Below are 20,907 nucleotides of genomic sequence, written 5' to 3' on the forward strand. Positions count from 1 at the left end.
TCGCTGGAGGGCGAGATCACACACGGGCTCTGCTGCAGAGGACTTTGAGGCCCAGGCTACTATACATCGGGAAATGCTCAGTGCATTGGGCAACTTGCCAGTGAGCCTGTGCACAATGTTGTGGAGTATGGAGGAGTCCAGCTCCAACTTGTCTCAATTCTTGGCGCAGAGCATGGAGACCATTCTGTCGAGCATGGACCGAGCGGTCAGCTCCATTAGCACAACAGTTGAACCCGCCATGTTTAAGTCTCTGCTCACAACTCCGACATCTTCCGTGGCAGTACAGACCGTGCCATAGAAACTCAGATTCTGCCATCTTGGTTCTGTGGGCCAGTGTTCAAAGGGTCTTCCAGAGCATCACCTCACTCCTGCACTCTGTTCTCACACAGTGCTCCAGGAGCGCTGAGGTACCATCCGGGGAGAGTAGCCTTGGTTCCATGGGAGAGGCGCCTGCTGTCCTCTCTCAGGATGACAGCACGCCTGCTGCCCCAACACCTATTCAGCCAGTGCCCTTGTTAGTGCCACACAGCCAGCTGGGCCAGACTGCCCGGGCCCGTGCCGAGATGCTGCAGCCTGCAGCAGGGTCCTCATGACCCAGAGCTGCTCGAGGTGGCCCACCACGGCCATCTGAAGAGCCCGCAATCGAAGCTCAGCAGCCTTCCACCTCCCAAGCTGTAGCCACTGGGGAAAGACCTCGTAGGAGCACCAGGATAGGGAAAGGAGCACACGAGACAGGCACTAAGGACCGGCACAAGGGTGATTCTTAATTATTTTTGTTAACTATTAGATAGCGATGGAATTGAGTTGATTGATTAATTAGTTTTTTTGTTTTGGATTTGATGTTGGTGTTTACTTTGTAGTGAAATAAGGACAATACCCATAAGTCTGGATTGAAGGAAGGATTGAGTCTGTTAGTGTACTGGGGGTGAGAGGGTATATTTGGGTGATGCGCTTCTCGATGAGCTGGTCTCTGAGAACTCTGGCATGGAGTGGCACTGGTGGTTACTGCCTCTCCTCCTCCTCCTTATCCTCCTGCTTCCCCTCCTTCACTTGATGCTGCCCAGGCAGTGGTAAGTGCTGGTCCCTCATAATGGTGAAGTTGTGCATCATGCTGGAAATCTGGACACCTGCTCAAGGTTGTTCTGAAAAGCCCTTCCCGAGGGGCCCAGGAAGTGGAAGCATTGCTTGAGCATGTCGATTATTTGTTCGATGACGTTTCTTGTGGAGGGATGGCTCTCATTGTAGACCAGCTCTGCAACTGTGCGCGGGTTCCTGACAGGAGTCATGAGCCATGTGTAGCAGGGATAGCCCTTGTCGTCCAGCCTGTTACTTGCTGACATTGTTGGATGCAGAGGACTGGTGCAGGATGAAACAGTCATGAATTCTGCCAGGATACCAGGCACGTACCTGCATGATGCACAGCCTGTGGTCGCAAACCAGCTGGACACCGAGGGAGTGGAATCTCTTTTGATTGATAATGATGCCAGGCTGGTGATGGGCAGTCAATGGCACCTTGTACCCTGGGGAAGCCTGCCATGCAGGTGAAGTCCAGTACTCTCTTGTCCTGCTTCACCCTGTCCATAGAGAAGGAGGTGTGGATGTTCATTTTGGTGTAGGGAACTTTGGTGACCTCCCGGATACAGCAGTGTACTGCAGTGTACTGCAAACAGCAACCGAGACAGTCACAGGCAGTGCTGTCCATGCCCTGGTGTGAGGCTGGAGTTGTGGGTGCAGCAGGTGACATTGCTCAGTGACAATCTCCTTGGTGAAGCGAAGGTGCCTCATACATTGATCCTCAGTGAAGTTCATGTAGGAGAAGTGCTCCCTGAAGACCCGCTGTGGGTACGGCCTCCTGCACAGTGCCCTCCTCCTCCTCCCTCTTGTGGCTGCTCATGCTCTCTGATGTCTTTCTTGCTGCTCCCCCTCCTCCTCCAGCCCCTAAGGCAGCCCTATCAGACCACCCATGACTGCAGTCAAGCTGTGAGGCAGCCAACAAGAGTACAACACCAGCAAAATCTTGTTCTCAGCAGTCAAATTGAACTTTACAGAGTGATAAAACTCACCAAGAAATGCTCAGAAGTTAACCAGCAGTCTGAAATGACCAACTAACCTGTAAGTACTGCATGATCTGTTTAAATATTGCTGGTGAAGAGTCCTCGTGCCTGTCAGTGCCCCGTGTTGCTGGGAAAGTTCAGCATATCAATATTGAAAACAGATCCTGCAAGAAACGCAGGACCATAATTTAAATAAAATAGTCTTCCCTTTCGATTACTCCAGACGTGCGCCCACCTTTACCAATATGGCGGGCACAGCACTTCCTTTACCAATATGGCGGGCACAGCACTTCCTTTACCAACATGGTGGGCACCGCACTTCCTTTACCAATATGGTGGGCACCGCACTTCCTTTACCAATATGGCGGGCACCGCACTTCCATTACCAATATGGCGGGCACAGCACTTCCTTTACCAATATGGCGGGCACCGCACTTCCATTACCAATATGGCGGGCACCGCACTTCCTTTACCAATATGGCGGGCACCGCACTTCCTTCTGGAAATGTCTGCTCGCTTCCTCCCCGCCGTATTGGGACTTTAGTAGGCCGTTTAGCGCCCGAAAAATGGGCACTGTGTGGACGAATTTCTAGCCCGTGATACCTCAGGGAGTATTAGGTGACACCATACTTGGGTTTAAAAAGGTTGTAGGGGGAACGAAAGACTGGACATGGTAATGAGTCCACAGGACAATGGCAACTGTGTTTGGAGATCTTGTTTACTGCCTTTGAGGCACATATGACCAGTTATTTTGCTAAAAGTAGAGTTATTTTCTTTGGCTACATAATGATGATTGTAGACTTTATGTCTGATTGTTAAGATAAACAAATGAAACCACTGCTCATGGAAGATTGGAAAGACACTTCCCCAGATTTCATAAGGCCAAATGCAGTCAGCCGAGTATGTGCCCAGATTAGCAGGTAAACTTGCTGATGGAATTTAAGCATAGCTCTTGCCTGTTCTAAATGTAATGTTTCCAAAGAGCTAATTATGTTTCTCCTTTACTCGAACCCTACATAAATTTGCTTCCTATCACAAATAAACGACATTTGCAAGAATGTGTATAATTTTTCTTTCAAATAACGAAGTCACATTCTGAGGTCCCTCCGACCTCAAAACTCCTGTGGTTACCACTCAACTTCTGAGATAAGCCACTGGGACAAGATCCCTGGTGACTCAGTTGGTGAGTGCACTGCCCAGAGCCACGCAACAAAGTGAGTAAGTCAAATTTTGTTCTGTCAATTCAACAAAATGTGAGGGGGAAAGCATTACATGAAGTGAGTGTTATCGCCTACAGCAAGTATTTGATATACGCAAGACTTGCATATAGATAAATGAACCATATACAATGGGAAACATTAGCATTCAGTTTTCGGAAAGCTCGTGTAAATAATGGACAACAAAGTCATGGTTGATTTTGAAACTGAATGAAGTGAGATCAATCTAGGTATGGGAGCTGTAATAGTCAGTCCCCCTTACAGGACACCAACCATACTCCTAGTTACAGTCTATCCGTTCTTCATACACCATCAGTCAAAGCCAGTCAATTACTCAGCTCTACTTATCACCTCTCAAAGACACGCAATCTCAGTCCTCGTGCTGCTTAGCCAGTCTCTCAACCACTAACAGCCATGTTCTTACATTGCAATGATTAAAAGTTATCTGTTGGTAAATCCGAGCCTATTAACCTGATAATAAAAGGGCCAACAACCTAAAGACCTAACTGTCACCTCGGTTTCAGCCCATCGAAGGTGCAACCAAAAACACAAGCCTGCACGGGAACTGAATAACTGAATGAGGTTGAAGCATTATGGTCCTGTCAATCACACACCTTGTACTGGGCCATTTTCCATTATTTCAGTTTCATAGAAAGACAAAACAGCTGTTTTTAAATAATGCTTTGCGCTGTGAACATTTGTAGAATATTATCAGAATCGCAGCCACACACCATCAAACAATACAAGGAATGAAATGAAAACAATGTTTAATATTTAAAATAATAAAGCTCCAATTTACACATTTTGTCTAAGTTATAAACAGACAATGCTGGAAATGCACTGCATGGTCAGTCAGCTTCTGAAAGAGAAAGAGAGACAGATTAGCAAGGCTGATTCTGCAACCAGGCACTCCCAGCAAGGAGCAGTGCTTATAGCGAGTGTAGGATGGGAAATCATGGCCTGCAGGGTGTGATGGAAAGTCACAGCTTGTGGGCCCATGATTTCCCAACCTGTGCTCCCTGCTCCTTGATGGGAGAGCCCAATCACACAATCGGCCCTCAGATTTCGGGAGTCACCCTTCATCGTAACACTCTGATGAAGAATCCCATGTGAAAGAAAGACTTGCATTTTATCACATCATAGACATAGAAACATAGAAAATAGGAGCAGGAGTAGGCCATTCGGCCCTTCGAGCCTGCTCCGCCATTCAATATGATCATGGCTGATCCTCTATCTCAATACCATATTCCCGCTCTCTCCCCATACCCCTTGATGCCTTCTGTGTCTAGAAATCTCTCTTGCTCCTTCTTAAATATATTTAGTGACTCGGCCTCCACAGCCTTCTGTGGTAGAGAATTCCACAGGTTCACCACCCTCTGAGTGAAGAAATTTCTCCTCATCTCAGTCCAAAATGTCCTACCCCATATCCAGAGACTGTGACCCCTCGTTCTAGATCCACCAGCCAGGGGAAACATCCTTTCTGCATCCAGTCTGTCTAGCCCTGTCAGAATTTTATATGTTTCAATGAGATCCCCTCTCATTCTTCTAAACTAGTGAATACAGGCCGAGTCGACCCAATCTCTCCTCATCCGACAGTCCTGCCATCCCAGGAGTCAGTCTGGTGAACCTTCGCTGCACTCCCTCCATGGCAAGGACATCCTTTCTTAGGTAAGGGGACCAAAACTGCACTCAATACTCCAAGTGTGGTCTCACCAAGGCCCTGTATAACTGCAGTAAGACATCCTTGCTCCTGTACTCAAATCCTCTTGCAATGAAGGCCAACATACCATTTGCCTTCCTAACTACTTGATGCACCTGCATTTCAGTGACTGGTGTACAAGGACACCCAGGTCCCTTTATACATCAACATTTTCCAATCTATCACCATTTAAATAATACTCTGCCTTTCTGTTTTTCCTTCCGAAGTGGATAACTTCACATTTATCCACATTATACTGCATCTGCCATTTATTTGCCCACTCACTCAACTTGTCTAAATCGCCTTGAAGCCTCTTTGCATCCTCCTCACAACTCACGATCCCACCTAGTTTTGTGTCGTCAGCAAACTTGGAAATATTACATTTGGTTCCTTCATCCAAATCATTGATATATATTGTGAATAGCTGGGGCCCAAGCACTGATCCCTGCGGTACCCCACTAGTCACTGCCTGCTACCCCAAAAAAGACCCATTTATTCCTACTCTCTGTTTCTTAACTGTGAACCAATTTTCAATCCATGCCAGTATATTCCCCCCAATCCCATGTGCTTTAATTTTGCACACTAACCTCTTATGTGGGACTTTATCAAATGCCTTCTGAAAATCCAAATACACCACTTCCACTGGTTCTCCCTTATCTATTCTACCAGTTACATCCTCAAAAAACTCCAGTAGGTTTGTCAAACATGATTTCCCTTTCATAAATCCATGTTGACTTTGTCTAATCCCGTTGATATTTTCCAAGTGTCCTGTTATCACATCCTTTATACTAGACTCTAGCATTTTCCCTACTACTGATGTTAGGCTAACCGGTCTGTAGTTCCCTGTTTTCTCTCTCCCTCCTTTTTTAAATAGTGGGGTTACATTTGTCACCCTCTGATCTGCAGGAACTGTTCCATGATCTATAGAATTTTGGAAGATGACAACCAATCATTGAAACATTTTACACAGCAAATCACTACCTGGAGCACACTGACTCTTCTTATATTGGCAGTGTCAAGCTTTCTTTCTCTTTCAATTGCCGACTGACCTGCTGTGGACTTCCAGCATTTTCTGTTTAATTTCAGATCCAGTTTCTCCTCCCTTGTATCTTATTGAAGTTTTGAAACACAGGAAAGTGCTTGAGGAAGATTCATAGCTGGACTGAAGACAAATGTGTGAGGGACAAATGCAAAATGACATCAATAAATCAGGGTCCTGCAAATAACAGAAGGAGCATCCCAAGCAATAAGAGAAAAGAATTTTCAAAAATTACTTTACATATTTCTCATTTTCTTTTTCTTTTCAGGAAATTGCTACTTGAAGCAGCTATGTAAATAGTAACTGCAAATATTTACAGCTATTAACGAGGCATTTTCTATCACGCACAATGTTAACAGTTGTATTGACATGTCAGATTATAGACACTCTGGCTAATCTTATTAATTAATAGGTCCACAAGTCTAGTGTCAGCAACTTTAATACTTTATTAAGAAATATAAGGTTAGCAGATTTTCTGTCCTCTACTTTATCTTATATTGATACATCAAGCATAGTGATAAGCGTCTGCACTATTTACATGCAGTTGGATGGAACCTCGGACACCATGGGGGTGATTTTAAACCCCAAGAACGGGTGGGTTGGGGGCGGGTGGGAGTTGAAAATAGTTGATTTTATTGGGTCGCGACCGCAACCCGGCTTTATTTCTGGGTTTAACGTCGGCACGTAAAAGTACAGGCTTCCCACTGGGAATGCAAAGTCTGAAAATTTTGTGGTTGCGACCCAAAAAAAAACTATTTTCAACTCCCACCCGCCCCCAACCCACCCGTTCCTGGGTTTAAAATCACCCCCCATGAGTTTGAACTCAGGGGGCGTTAAATTGGGCAGTGTAGCGCCTGTTGTTTCGGCCTCTCCGACATCCACGGAGTCTTGGATGCGATCGCACGTTTCCAGCGTGATATGCTCTGGACGCCATCTTGGTATAGGAGTTAACGCAGGCGCAGATAATGAACGCTGGAATCATGTAAAGTAGGGAGAAAATGACTTCAATCAGTGTACAACACTGATTTAAAGTGATAGACACCATTTTGGGACTTAACACTCAACTCAATGCACAGTCTTAACCCCGACTATCTGAACGTGTCTTAGAGTGCCTGGAGGACCCCCCACCCCCGATCAGCGCTATTTAAAGGGACCATGCAGGATTTACAGGTTAGTGGCTGGATTATTGGTTCTGGCTGCTGAGACATTTGTAACTATTTCTGGAGGTCTCCTAGACTTGAATACTAGGACTAAGGGACATAGCCTAGAATTTAGAGACAGGACATGCTGGAGTGAAGTTAGGAAATGCTTCTACACGCAAAGGGTGGGAGACGTTTGGAACGCTCTTCTGCAGACAGCAGTTGATGCTAGCTCAATTGTGAATTCTAAATCTGAGATTGATAGATTTCTGTGACCAAGGGTAATAAGGGATATGGGGCTAAGGCGGGTATATGGAGTTAGGTCACAGGTCCACCATGATCTCATTGAATGGTGGAACAGGCTCGATGGGCTAAATGCCACTGCCATTTGCTGCCTCCTGATATGTGCCACCTACTCCTGCAAGAGAGTAGGAAGCCTGTGGCCAGTGGGGTACCACAGGGATCTGTGCTGGGGCCCTTGCTGTTTGTGGTCTACATTAACAACTTGGATATGAATGTAAAAGGTATGATCAGTAAGTTCGCTGATGATACAAAGATTGGTAGGGTGGTAAATAGCGAGGAGGATAGCCTCAGTCTGCAGGACGATATAGATGGGTTGGTCAGATGGGCGGAACAGTGGCAAATGGAATTTAACCCGGAAAAGTGCGAGGTGATGCACTTTGGAGGGACTAACAAGGCAAGGGAATACACAATGAATGGGAAGACCCTAGGCAAGACAGAGGGTCAGAGGGATCTTGGTGTGCAAGTTCACAGATCCCTGAAGGCGGCGGAACAGGTAGATAAGGTGGTAAAGAAGGCATATGGGATACTTGCCTTTATTAGCCGAGGCATAGAATATAAGAGCAAGGAGGTTATGATGGAGCTGTATAAAACACTGGTTAGGCCACAGCTGGAGTACTGTGTGCAGTTCTGGTCGCTGCACTACAGGAAGGATGTGATCGCTTTGGAGAGGGTGCAGAGGAGATTCACCAGGATGTTACCAGGGCTGGAGCGCTTCAGCTATGATGAGAGACTGGGAAGATTGGGTTTGTTTTCCTTGGAGCAGAGGAGGCTGAGGGGGGACATGATTGAGGTGTACAAAATTATGAGGGGCATAGATAGGATGGATACTAAGGAGCTTTTTCCCTTCGTTGAGGGTTCTATAACAAGGGGGCATAGATTCAACGTAAAAGGCGGAGGTTTAGAGGGGATTTGAGAAAGAACTTTTTCACCCAGAGGGTGGTTGGAGTCTGGAACTCACTGCCTGAGAGGGTTGTGGAGGCAGGAACCCTCACAACATTCAAGAAGCATTTGGATGAGCACTTGAAATGCCATAGCATACAAGGCTACGGACCAAATGCTGGAATATGGGATTAGATTAGACTGGGCTTGATGGCCGGCGCGGACACGATGGGCCGAAGCGCCTCTATCCGTGCTGTATAACTCTATGACTCTATGACTCTAAGAAAGTGGGACATGTGCCTGGGTGATGTGCCTGTCAGGGTTGAATAGCTGCCAGTGTATGTGGCCTGTGAGTTGTGGGTAGGCGGCTTGCAACAGTGGTAATGTGTAAGGGTGAGAGGAAGCATCTGATTGGAAGAGTTGAGTACTGATGGATAGAGTTTGTTGGTATGTGGGTGATGGGGGTGTAGTGTGTGGTGTGGTTGGTCGGAGACGCCACTTGACAGTTGACCTCACTCACCTTGACCACTCATGTCAAAGCATTGAACTTCTTCCTGCACTGCATCCATGTTCATGATGATGTGCGCCTGGCATTGACTTCGTCCCCCGCTGCCTCCCACTGCCTTTTGGATATATGTCTGGAGGGCCTCTTACCCCCATCTCCCCCCACTCCCCACTGCGGATATAGGATGTCCCTCCTTTTGTCCACCTCTTGCACCAAGGTCTCTAATGCATCAGCAGAGAGCTTTGGTGCATGCACTCTCACAGGCCTGGTACCGACTCGGATCAGCAGATTGGAGGATGTGGGATTTAGTAGTGCGCAACCTTTATTCAATGTTTTAACATAACTCATCAGTGTGCAAACATAGGAATGGGACCTGCATCTGTGTTTTACTTGTGCAATGTCTGATCTCCGTTCAGACTCCGTGCAGACAGTAGAATGTTATTTTCAGCAAATAACAGGTACCAGCTACTTTCAGAGGTTTCCAAGAAACATCCTCCCTTTAAGAGATTGGGCTCCCCCTGTTGGTGGAAAGTGCAAAATGCATTGATTCTACGTGCAAGGCCTGGAATGGGAACTCTGATTGCAGGTAAGTCCTTAGGCCGGCCGAAACTCGCATCCTGCCTGCGCAGGGGTCATAGAAACATAGAAAATAGGAGCAAGAGTAGGCCATTCGGCCCTTCGGGCTTGCTCCGCCATTCAAAATGATCATGGCTGATCGTCTAGCTCAGTACCCTGTTCCTGCTTTTTCCCCATATCCCTTGATCCCTTCAGCATTGAGAAATATATCTATCTCCTTCTTGAATACATCTAATGACTTGGCCTCCACTGCCTTCTGTGGTAGAAAATTCCACAGGTTCACCACCCTCTGAGCATACCCCGAATCCTGAGACTGTGACCCCTGGTTCTGAACTCCCCAGCCATCGGGAACATCCTCCCTGCATCTAGTCTGTCTCGTCCTGTTAGAATTTTATATGTTTCGATGAGATCACCTCTCATTCTTCTAAACTCTAGTGAATATAGGCCTAGTCGACCCAATCTCTCCTCATACGTCAGTCCTGCCATCCCAGGAATCAGTCTGGTAAACCTTCGTTCCACTCCCTCCATGGCAAGGACATCCTTCCTCAGATAAGGAGACCAAAACTGCACACAATACTCCAAATGTGGTCTCACCAAGGCCCTGTATAACTGCAGTAAGACATCCCTGTTCCTGTACTCAAATCCTCTTGCAATGAACGCCAACATACCATTCGCCTTCCTAACTGCTTGCTGCACCTGAATGCTCGCTTTCAGCGACTGGTGTACAAGGACACCCAGGTCTCATTGCACCTCCCCTTTTCCCAATCTATCACCATTCAGATAATAATCTGTCTTTCTGTTTTTACAACCAAAGTGGATAACCTCACATTTATCCATGTTATACTGCATCTGCCATGTTCTTGCCCACTCATCCAACTTGTCTAAATCACATTGGAGCCTCTTTGCATCCTCCTCACAGCTCACATTCCACCCAGGCTTTGTGTCGTCTGCTAACATGGAAATGTTACATTCTGTTCCCTCATCCAAATCATTGATATATATTGTGAATAGCTGGAGCCCAAGCACTGATCCCTGCGGTACCCCACTAGTCACTGCCTGCCACCCGGAAAAAGACCCGTTTATTCCTACTCTCTCTTTCCTGTCTGTTAACCAATTCTCAATCCATGCCAGTATATTCCCCCCATCCCATGTGCTTTAATTTTGCACACTAACCTCTTGTGTGGGACCTTATCGAAAGCCTTCTGAAAATCCAAGTACATCACATCCACTGGTTCTCCCCTATCTATTCTACTAGTTACATCCTCAAAAAACTCCAGTAGATTTATTAAGCATGATTTCCCTTTCATAAACCCATGCTGACTTTGTCCAATCCCGTTAACGCCCTCCAAGTATTCTGTTATCACCTCATTATAATAGACACGCTACCCGCACCCAAAAACGGCCCTTGTCCAATTTTATTCCCCCATGACGTCTTCAGGTGTCTTCAGGTCCAGCTGACCCCAGTCCACTAGAATACATGAGGGAAAAATTGGATAAGGGCCTTTTTTGGGCATAGGTATACTAAGGGAGGATGCTTCTTAGAAATCTCTTGAAGGTAGCTGGTACCGTTATTTGCTGAAAATAACATTCTACTGTCTGCAAGGAGTCTGAGCAGAGATCAGACATCGCACACATAAAACACAGATGCAGGTCCCATCCCTATGTTTACACACTGATGAGTTATGTTAAAACATTGAATAAAGGTTGCGCACTACTAAATCCCACATCCTCCAATCTGCACACCAGACCTCACCAATCTGCCGATCTGAGTTGGTACCAGGCCTGCGAGAGTGAGTGCACCAAGGTTCTCTGCTGATGCACTAAAGGCCTTGGGTGCAAGAGGTGGAAAGAAGGAGGGACATCCTATATCTGCAGGGGTGGGGGGGGTTGCAAGAGGCCCTCCAGACATATATCCAAAAGGCAGTGGGAGGCAGCGGGGACGAAGTCAATGCCAGGCGCACAGGATCATGGACATGGATGCAGTGCAGGAAGAAGTTCAATGCTTTGACATGAGTGGTCAAGGTGAGATAGGTCAACTGTCAGGTGGTGTCTCCGACCAACTGCACCACACACTACACCCCCATCACCCACATACCAACAAACTCTTTCCATAAGTACTCAACTCTTCCAATCAGATGCTTCCTCTCACATTTCCACTGTTTCAAGCCGCCCACCCACAACTCACAGGCCACACACACTAGCTTTTCAACCATGACAGGCACATCACCCAGACACACGTCCCGCTTTCTTGCAGGAGAAGGTGGTGCATATCAGGAGGCAGCAAGTGGCAGTGGCATTTAGCCCCTCGAGCCTGTTCCACCATTCAATGAGATCATGGTGGACCTGTGACCTAACTCCATATACCCATCTTAGCCCCAGATACCTTAACACCCTTGGTTCACAGAAATCTATCAATCTCAGATTTAACATTCACAAGTGAGCTAGCATCAACTGCCGTCTGCAGAAGAGCGTTCCAAACGTCTCCCACCCTTTGCGTGTAGAAGCATTTCCTAACTTCACTCCTGTATGTCCTGGCTCTAAATGTTAGGCAATGTCCCCGCGTCCTAGCATTCAAGTCTAGGAGACCTCCAAAAACAGTTACAAATGTCTCAGCAGCCAGAAGCAATAATCCAGCCACTAACCTGTAAATCTTGCTTGGTCCCTTTATATAACGCTGGTGGGGGGTCCTCCAGGCACTCTAAGACACATTCAGATGGTCAGGGTCAGGGTTGAGACTGTGCGTTGAGTTGAGCGCTAAGTCCCAAAATGGTGTCTATCACTTTAAATCAGCGTTGCACACTGATTGAAGCCATTTTCTCCCTACTTTACATGATTCCAGCATTCGTTATCTGCACCTGTGCCATCTCCTATATCAAGATGGCCTCCGACGCACGTCACGCTGGAAACACGCATACACATCCAAGACGCCATCTTGGATGTCGGAGAGGCCGTGTAGCGCCGAAACAACGGGCGCTACACGGCCCAATTTAACGCCCCACCAACCTTTATCCCTCCTTCTATAACATACCTACTTTTGGTCACAGGATATGATGTGATCACTGCACCATATGCTATTGTCTTTGATTGAAAAATGGTAGAGTCCGGTTTTGACTGGTTCTGTAATACAGAAAATCGGCCTTGTCCTTTATCTCGTCAAGGTTTCTCCGTTCAGTACTTTCATTAGGCCACAGCTGGAGCCTGTTTCCCAGGACAGCACTTCAATTGTCTGACTTTATCCATTTCACGATCAAATTCTACTTATCTATAGCTCGCTTTCCTTTGTGTTAATTATGTTAGCTCTTATAGTTGTAAAATCGTATGTAAAATCTGATCTATTCTATTATTCATTCTTGATTTTATCTTGTATTATGATTAACTATAAATCTTCATAGTCAGCGGGACAACTGATTTCTTGTCTTATCTCACCCAGCCTGAATACTCAAGGAAGACTGTTGCTGTGCCAGCAGAAATTCGTGCTGAGTACAGAAAGCTGTGTGGACACAGGCTAACTTCATTTACCCAATGATAACTTCTGCTCATATCAAGTTATCCTAACTTAGTCACTTTCCACTATTACCCTTAAAACCTACAAGACACAGCATTGTGGGTGAGATGTTGCTGCCTGATTTACTCATTATTCTTCCAGTTAGTCCTTTACTGTGAGTTTTAGTTCTCACAGTAAGTATACCCTCTATTTTTACCTCTAATGATCACATTCCTTTTCCCTTTGAATTGTCTCCCCTCCTATCCAGAAAGAAAGAACTTGCATTTACAGAGTGCTTTTCACAATCTCAGAACGTCCCAAAGTGTTCCACAGCCAATGAAGTACTTTTTGAAGTGTAGTCACTGTTGTAATGTAAGATAGTGATTGGGAGAGGGAGACCAGCTGGTTTTGCCCCTCTCGACCCCAGCTGTGAACTGCAGACACATCCTGCCACCTGACTGAGATCCATCAATTCAACACAAGCCAGGGGTCAAACCTGGGACCTTTTTCAACATGAGGCGATGCAGTACCAGCATTACTAGAGATGGCTGAAAAACAGTGTCTCTGACATTAGGTTTTAGCACTTTGCATTTGAGAGGATCCTATATGGAGGAATGAATTGGTAGATTTCATTTGAAATGTAATCACTATTCGAGCATGGATATGTAGTGTGAAGTTTTCCTCGTCCACCAGATATACTTTGCATTGGCATTTTGATGAGAGTGTCACTTAAGCTCATCCAAAATTCTGTTGCCCGTACCCCAAATCGCACCAACTCCCATTCCCCCATCACCCCTGTGCTCGCTGACCTACATTGGCTCGCAGTCAGGCAACACCTCAATTTAAAAATTCTCATCCTTGTTTCCAAATCCCTCCATGGCCTCACCCCTCCTTATCTCTGTAACCTCCTCCAGCCCTACACTCCAAGATCTCTGAGCTCCTCCAATTCTGACCCCTTGCGCATCCCCGATTTTCATCACTCCACCATTGGCGGCCATGCCTTCAGCTGCCTAGGCCCCGAGGTCTGGAATTCCCTCCCCAAACCTCTCTGCCTCTCTACCTCTCTCTCCTCCTTTAAGACCCTCCTTAAAACTTACCTCTTTGACCAAAATTTTGGGTCACCTGTCCTCCTATCTCTTTTCGTGGCTCGGTGTCAAATTTTGTTTAATAGCGCTCCTGTGAAGCGCCTTGGGATGTTTTTATTCCATTAAAGGTGCAATATAAATGCAAGTTGTTGTTATTGGAACAGGCAGGTGTTTTGAACACCTGGCAGTAGGCCCCTTTCAAAATGGAGCTGGCCGCGTAGTTGGTGTTATCGTGGCAGTAAGGCTACTGACCCCATTTTGAGGCTGTTGCCATCCCATTAACGCCAAGGGAAGGTAGTGAAAATCGAACCTAGTGAGTCCTCTTTCTGTCTGGCGGACATTCACACATCTGGGTTCTCATAACAGAAACAAACGCAAGTTGCGAGGAATAGGGCAGAAACTCAATTTTTCTTCAACAACTATTGTATTTTTGTTTCAAATTCAACATCATTTCGCTCCATATTAAGAAAAACAACTTTTGGGACCAGATGTCTCAGTGAGTAGAAAGCCAACCTTTGACCTATAGGATTTGAGTTTGAATACAGCTCGGACTGATGGAATTCGTTGTGAAATCTCACGATGAAAAGTATTGCAAATTAAATCATCTGTCCATTCAGATCCTGGTAAATAAATCTCCGCAGCACAGAACTAATGATTCCCTGGAACTAATTGAACTGTCTTATGCAGAGAAGCTACAGGGATGATCATAGAATCATAGAATCGAAGAAAGTTACGGCACAAAAGGAGGCCTTTCAGCCCATCATGTCCGTGCCGGCCGAAAAAGAGCTATCCAGCTTAATCCCACTCTCCAGCTCTTGGTCCGTAGCCCTGTAGGTTACAGCACTTCAAGTGCACATCCAGGTACTTTTTAAATGAGTTGAATGTTTCTGCCTCTACCACCCTTTCAGGCAGTGAGTTCCAGACCCCCACCGTCCTCTGGGTGAAAATAATTCTCCTCAGCTCCCCTCTAATCCTTCTACCAATTACTTTAAATCTATGCCCCCTGGTCACTGACCCCTCTGCTAAGGAAATTAGGTCCTCCCTATCCACTCTATCTAGTCCCGTCATAATTTTATACACCTCAATTAAATCTCCCCTCGGCCTCCTTTGTTCCAAAGAAAACAACCCCAGCCTATCCAATCTTTCCTTATAGCTAAAATTCTCCAGTCCTGGCAACATCCTCGTAAATCTCCTCTGTACACTCTCTAGTGCAATCACATCTTTCCTGTAATGTGGTGACCAGAACTGTACTCAAGCTGTGGCCTAACCAATATTTTATATAGTTCTAACATTACCTCCCTGCTCTTATATTCTATGCCTCGGCTATTAAAGGAAATTAGGAAAGCAAAGAGAGGGCATGAAAAAATACTGGCAAGTAAAATTAAGGAAAACCCAAAGATGTTTTATAAATACATAAAGAGCAAGAGAATAACTAAGGAAAGAGTAGGGCCTATTAGAGACCAAAAAGGTAACCTATGTGTGGAGGTGGAAGATGTGGGTGTGGTTCTTAATGAATACTTTGCGTCTGTCTTCAGAAAAGAGGGGGACGATGCAGAGATTGTAGTTAAGGAGGAAGAATGTGAAATATTGGATGGGATAAACATAGTCAGAGAGGAAGTATTAAGGGGTTTAGCATCTTTGAAAGTAGATAAATCACCAGGCTGTTAAGAGAAGCAAAGGAGGAAATAGCAGAGGCTCTGATCATCATTTTCCAATCCTTACTGGATACAGGCGTGGTGCCGGAGGATTGGAGGACTGCTAACGTTGTTTAAAAAGGGAGAAAGAGATAGATCAAGTAATTACATGCCAGTCAGTCTAATCTCGTGGTGGGCAAATTATTGGAATCAATTCTGAGGGACAGGATAAATCGTTGCTTCGAAAGGCACGGATTAATCAAGGACAGTCAGCATGGATTTGTTAAGGGAAAGTTGTGTCTGACTAACTTGATTGAATTTTTTAAGGAGGTAACAAGGAGGGTCGATGAGGGTAACATGTTTGATGTAGTGTACATGGATTTTAGCAAGGCTTTTGGCAGACTGGCCAAAAAAGTAAAAGCCCATGGGATCCAAGGGAAAGCAGCTAGTTGGATCCAAAATTGGCTCAGTGGCAGGAAGCAAAGGGTAATGGTTGACGGGTGTTTTTGCAACTGGAAGACTGTTTCCAGTGGGGTTCTGCAAGGCTCAGTACTACGTCCCTTGGTTTTTGTGGTAAATATTAATGATTTGGACTTGAGTATGGGGGGCTTGATCAAGAAATTTGCAGAAGATACAAAAATTGGCCATGTAGTTGATAGTGAGGAGGAAAGCTGTAAACTGCAGGAAGATATCAATGGACTGGTCAGGTGGGCAGAAAAGTGGCAAATGAAATTCAATCCAGAGAAGTGTGAGGTAATGCATTTGTGGAGGGCAAAAAAGGCAAGGGAATACACAATAAATGGGAGGATACTGGGAGGTGTAGAGGAACAAAGGGACCTTGGAGTGCATGTCCACAGATCCCTGAAGGTAGCAGGACAGGTAGATAAGTGGTTAAAAAGGCATATGGAATGCTTGATATGAGACATGGATGTCTACAGTAGGGCTACACCTAATACTACCAATGAGTAGAAAGAGTGGGGGAAAATAGATTCCATTTTCCATGGCATGGCTTCCACTCACTATTCTCTTGTGCATTTTTGAAATTCACATCTTGAACAGAAAGTTAGTCCTTGTGCAGCAATATAGAACGACCAGGGATGTATTAATGCTTCTGCATCTATTAGTTGAAAGTCTTTAATCATCTTCTTCCTATTTCACCAACCTTATTACTTTTCAAAATCAAAACTTTTGGATGGTTGAACAGCACACTTTCTTTCCACCTCGAAAACCAAGCTTCATTTCCAGCTCAGACTAATGGGAAGTGTCCCACCACCAACTACAAGAAGTTTTACCATTGGCATCATCAGGGAAACTGGCTTAGCAGAAATCAGTAAATGCAGCATCGTAATCCTTGGCTCAGTAACTCAACATTTCATTAGAGCTGAACGTTTGACCAAAAATATTTAAAATACCAACAGAAAAAGACTAAAAGGATGTCAGAGTTAAATTTAAAATTATTTGTAGTTGATTTTTTAAAGGAGTCCTAATGATGATATTCTTTGTAACACAGCAATCATCAACACTAGAAAGAAAGTTTCTGAGCCCTGCTGATGGTTCAGTGGGTAAATACATTATTCAATTTAGTACTCAACTATGCAAGCCAGGTAGGTCCCAGGTTCGACTCCCAGTCTATGCTGAGCTAACTGATCCAGTTGGGGTGCTAGAATTGGCTCAGAATCCATGCATTACTGAGGGGCAAAACTCATATAGGGCTCCAACTCTTGATTCTTATAATAGTGACCTGGCTGGAAAGTGTGGATGTCAAGTAAGAACAGCACCAGGCACAGCTGCAGTGTCCACGGTCATATAGCTGCCAATATGCAGTGTCCAGACTCACATGTGCAGAATGGCCAGCTGAGTGAGATTTCAAAGTGTGTCAGCACCCATGGAGCTGGGTCCGAGCAAGGTTCAGCACCTTCAGGAAAAAAGGGGAGAAAATTGAAAAGAAAAACACATTTGAATAATATGCATGCAGACTTAACGTGTTTCTCTCTTACTTTTCCCCCCAGGGGAGATTCATTATTTAAATGTTAAATGTCTATAATTCAAACAGTGCTGAACAGACCAAGTTAAAATAATGGGGGGTAATTTGAACCAGACCCATCACCTCCACGGAAAGTAAAATCAGGCTGGGTGTAAAACGGGCGGCCGATCTGATCACGTCAGTTTCCTAATGGGCAGGGTCGGCTAACCCCCATTGACATTGTCACCATACTGCTGAAGAAAAAACATTACTTGCAGTGGAAAAGGCCCAGTTTTACTGGCCCACTGATCCATGAACCAGGCCATTTGTATGAAGCTGTGAAGAATTCTGGAAAATATCCATTAGGACCTCTATTGGTCTGTAAATAACCAGGCCCGAGGAAGGTGGCGAGAACGGCCTTGAGGTCCCCCACCAAGGGAGAGGGCCTTGTAGCTGCCTCTTCTCCCTCCATTCTGGCCTTCACTTACTTGGCCTCAATCTCTGCCAATGCTTACTTGGCTGCTGATCTTCCCTTTCTGCTTCTGCTCCTTTAAGTAACCAGCCACCTCTTCTAATCATGCAGCTGTGGTCCCCTTGCGGCATCGCGGGGATTTTGTGGCCAAGCTCCCTCCTGGTAGTGGCAATCCCGCCAGGAGCCCGCTAAATATTTGTAATGAACCCCGACCCAGGAATCTGGGTCAGGGTTCCAGTGGTGTTGGAAGAGCAGGCCGAAGTCCCACCTGCCAGAACAGCACCACTGGAAGGAGAATCGAAGCCATGGCCTTCCAATGTTCAAACATGTTCAAACTGAATTGCCAGTACTGGTTTACGTTCTAACATCTCAGAGGTTGTGAGCTCATGGTGTAGATGTAGTAGATCAACAACAATGAGGAAAATCCAGTTGTCAGTCGCACTGGACCATTTCAGTAGGATATGTGTAAACACATGAAGCGTGGTAAACAAGGTTGGTGAGCTGCAGGCGCAAATAACCACATGGGAATACGATTTTGTGGCGATATCGGAGACCTGGCTCAAAAAAGGGCAGGATTGAGTACTAAATATTCGTGGATACAAGGTGTTCAGGAAAGATAGGGAAGGAAAGAAAGGAGGGGGAGGGGTGGCAGTATTGATTAAGAAGAATATTGCAGTGCTGGAGAGGATGTCCTGGAGGGGTCAAGGACAGAATCTATTTGGTTAGAGTTAAGAGACAATAAAGGTGCCATTACACTACTGGGTGTATTCTATAGGCCACCAACTAGTGGGAAGGATATAGAGGAGCAAATTTGACAGGGAAATTATAGAGAGGTGCAAGAACTATAGAGTAGTGATAATGGGGGACTTCAACTATCCTAATATAGACTGGGATAGTAATAGTGTAAAGGGCAGAGAGGAGAAGAATTTCTGAAGTGCAGCAAGAGTATTGCTGTAAAGTAGCAGCAATGGACAGATGAGGATCAGTAGGAGTTATTACAGAGATAAAACAAAAACCCTTTATTCACACAATGAGAAAATATGCCAAATCCCTCTGTCTTAAATAAGGAAATGAAAGACGTAGCTGTGTAAGGGTCCTATGTTACATGAACAGAGAGAGCAGACAGAAGAGACGTTCATCCCATCATTATAGATTAGATTTGAATCCAGCTCCCAGAACTGGAAGACCGTTGTGCCACACACCCAGTGGGCAGTCCCTTTAGACATAACCGTACAGTACAAACTGTCTCTAATTCAACAAGAGAGGGCTTGCCTGGAAATGGGAAAACATGACATACTGATGTGGCTGAGGTATGTTGGGCAAAGATCATTAAGGTGATACTGATGCTCAGCTAGCACTTGGGATTGGCTAATGTTGTTATTTACCCAATGTTTCAGGTCATAGCAACGGTCCCCAAGGGTCAGATGTACGGTTGGTACTTCATTTCAAGTAACTAGAGAACAAATACTGGCACTTATAATCAAGCATTCAAGAGGAGAATCAATTGTTCAGCTTCACAAATCACTTTCAGTGAAGGGATGAAAGACAAACCGTGAATTTCTAGAGCTCAGTGAATAAATCATTTTGTTCTGAGCTTGACAGGTCTTTTTTTTTTAAAGAGCAGGTAGGTTTTTTACTATAATGTAACGTAATACTCCAAGGTTACCTTGTAATGTAATGTTCCCTAGGTGTAAACAGGAGCACGAGAACCCACTTGTGTCGGTTGCAATTTTTTGGAAGCTACTTCACTCTTTGCAGGAAGATTGATTTTGGTATTGTATTCCTGTACTGCCCAAAGGTTCCTGCCAATCAACAGAGCCAGCATCCAGGGGTCAAGGGTGAAGGGCAATGGCAAACTTCTTTAACTCCTGCCCATTATGTGAGAGGAATGTAGTTAAGAGGCAGCTGCGGGACACTGCAGCTTTAAATCGGATTGTATCTCTGGTATTGAACTGTAAAGATATGGAAATGAAACTACCCCACGTACTTTCATTCACTTCAGTTTCCAGTAAATGGCAGAATGTGACAAATGCATCTTTCTTTTGTATGCTTTTTCTTCATTGATGTGATAAATTGGAATGCTGATATTTTATCTCCTCGTTTGCATTCAGTGGTAGATCTCAATTTACCCAAGGCCATATCTCCTTCATGCTTCCCTGTGTTTTTCTCTCTAAATCCTCCAGTGTCTTAAAATCATGCTGCGCAATATTGGTAATGTGTGCGCTAATGCCTTAATTTAACTAGCGGACAAAATAATTTTATATTACTATTGCATAATAAAATGCACTCCCTAGACCTTTTGAAATGTATCAGAAATGTCGGAACTCACTGTTATTTTATGTGTGCCCATCACTGCAAGAGAAGGTGGTATAGTTCCCAGAGGAAATTGGATGTCATCATCCAGACTCGTTCCCCAGCCTTCCAGCTGAAAATAAAAAAAATTATGTAAATTCTTCTCAAATGTAATTGCACCAGAGACGGTACTGAGGAGATTTACAAGGATGTTACAAGGTTGTTGCCAGAATTTTAGCAATGAGGAAAGATTGGATAGGCTGGGGTTGTTCTCTTTGGAACAGAGGAGGCTGAGGGGTGATTTAATTGAGGTATATAAAATTATGAGGGGCCTGGATAGAGTGGATAGGAAGGATCTATTTCCCTTAGCAGAGAGGTCAATAACCAGGGGGCATAGATTTAAAGTAATTGGTAGAAGGATTAGAGGGGAGCTGAGGAAAATTTTTTTCACCCAGAACTCACTGCCTGAAAGGGTGGTAGAGGCAGAAACCCTCAACTCATTTAAAAAGTACTTGGATGTACACCTGAAGTGCCGTAACCTACAAGGCCACGGACCAAGTGCTGGA

General features: G+C 45.1%; 1 long non-coding RNA gene across 1 annotated transcript; it reads right to left on the minus strand.

Annotated features, from left to right (window-relative positions):
* Positions 1-5,900: 5,900 nt before the first annotated feature.
* On the minus strand, positions 5,901-20,464 carry LOC137321324 (uncharacterized). The gene is made up of 3 exons (XR_010962780.1): positions 20,379-20,464; positions 17,452-17,529; positions 5,901-6,186 (listed from the first exon to the last, which is right to left on the minus strand). It is a non-coding gene; the product is annotated as an uncharacterized lncRNA (long non-coding RNA).
* Positions 20,465-20,907: the final 443 nt, after the last annotated feature.

This window comes from Heptranchias perlo, chromosome 5 (genome assembly GCF_035084215.1).
Source record: "Heptranchias perlo isolate sHepPer1 chromosome 5, sHepPer1.hap1, whole genome shotgun sequence".
Taxonomy (NCBI): Eukaryota; Metazoa; Chordata; class Chondrichthyes; order Hexanchiformes; family Hexanchidae; genus Heptranchias; species Heptranchias perlo.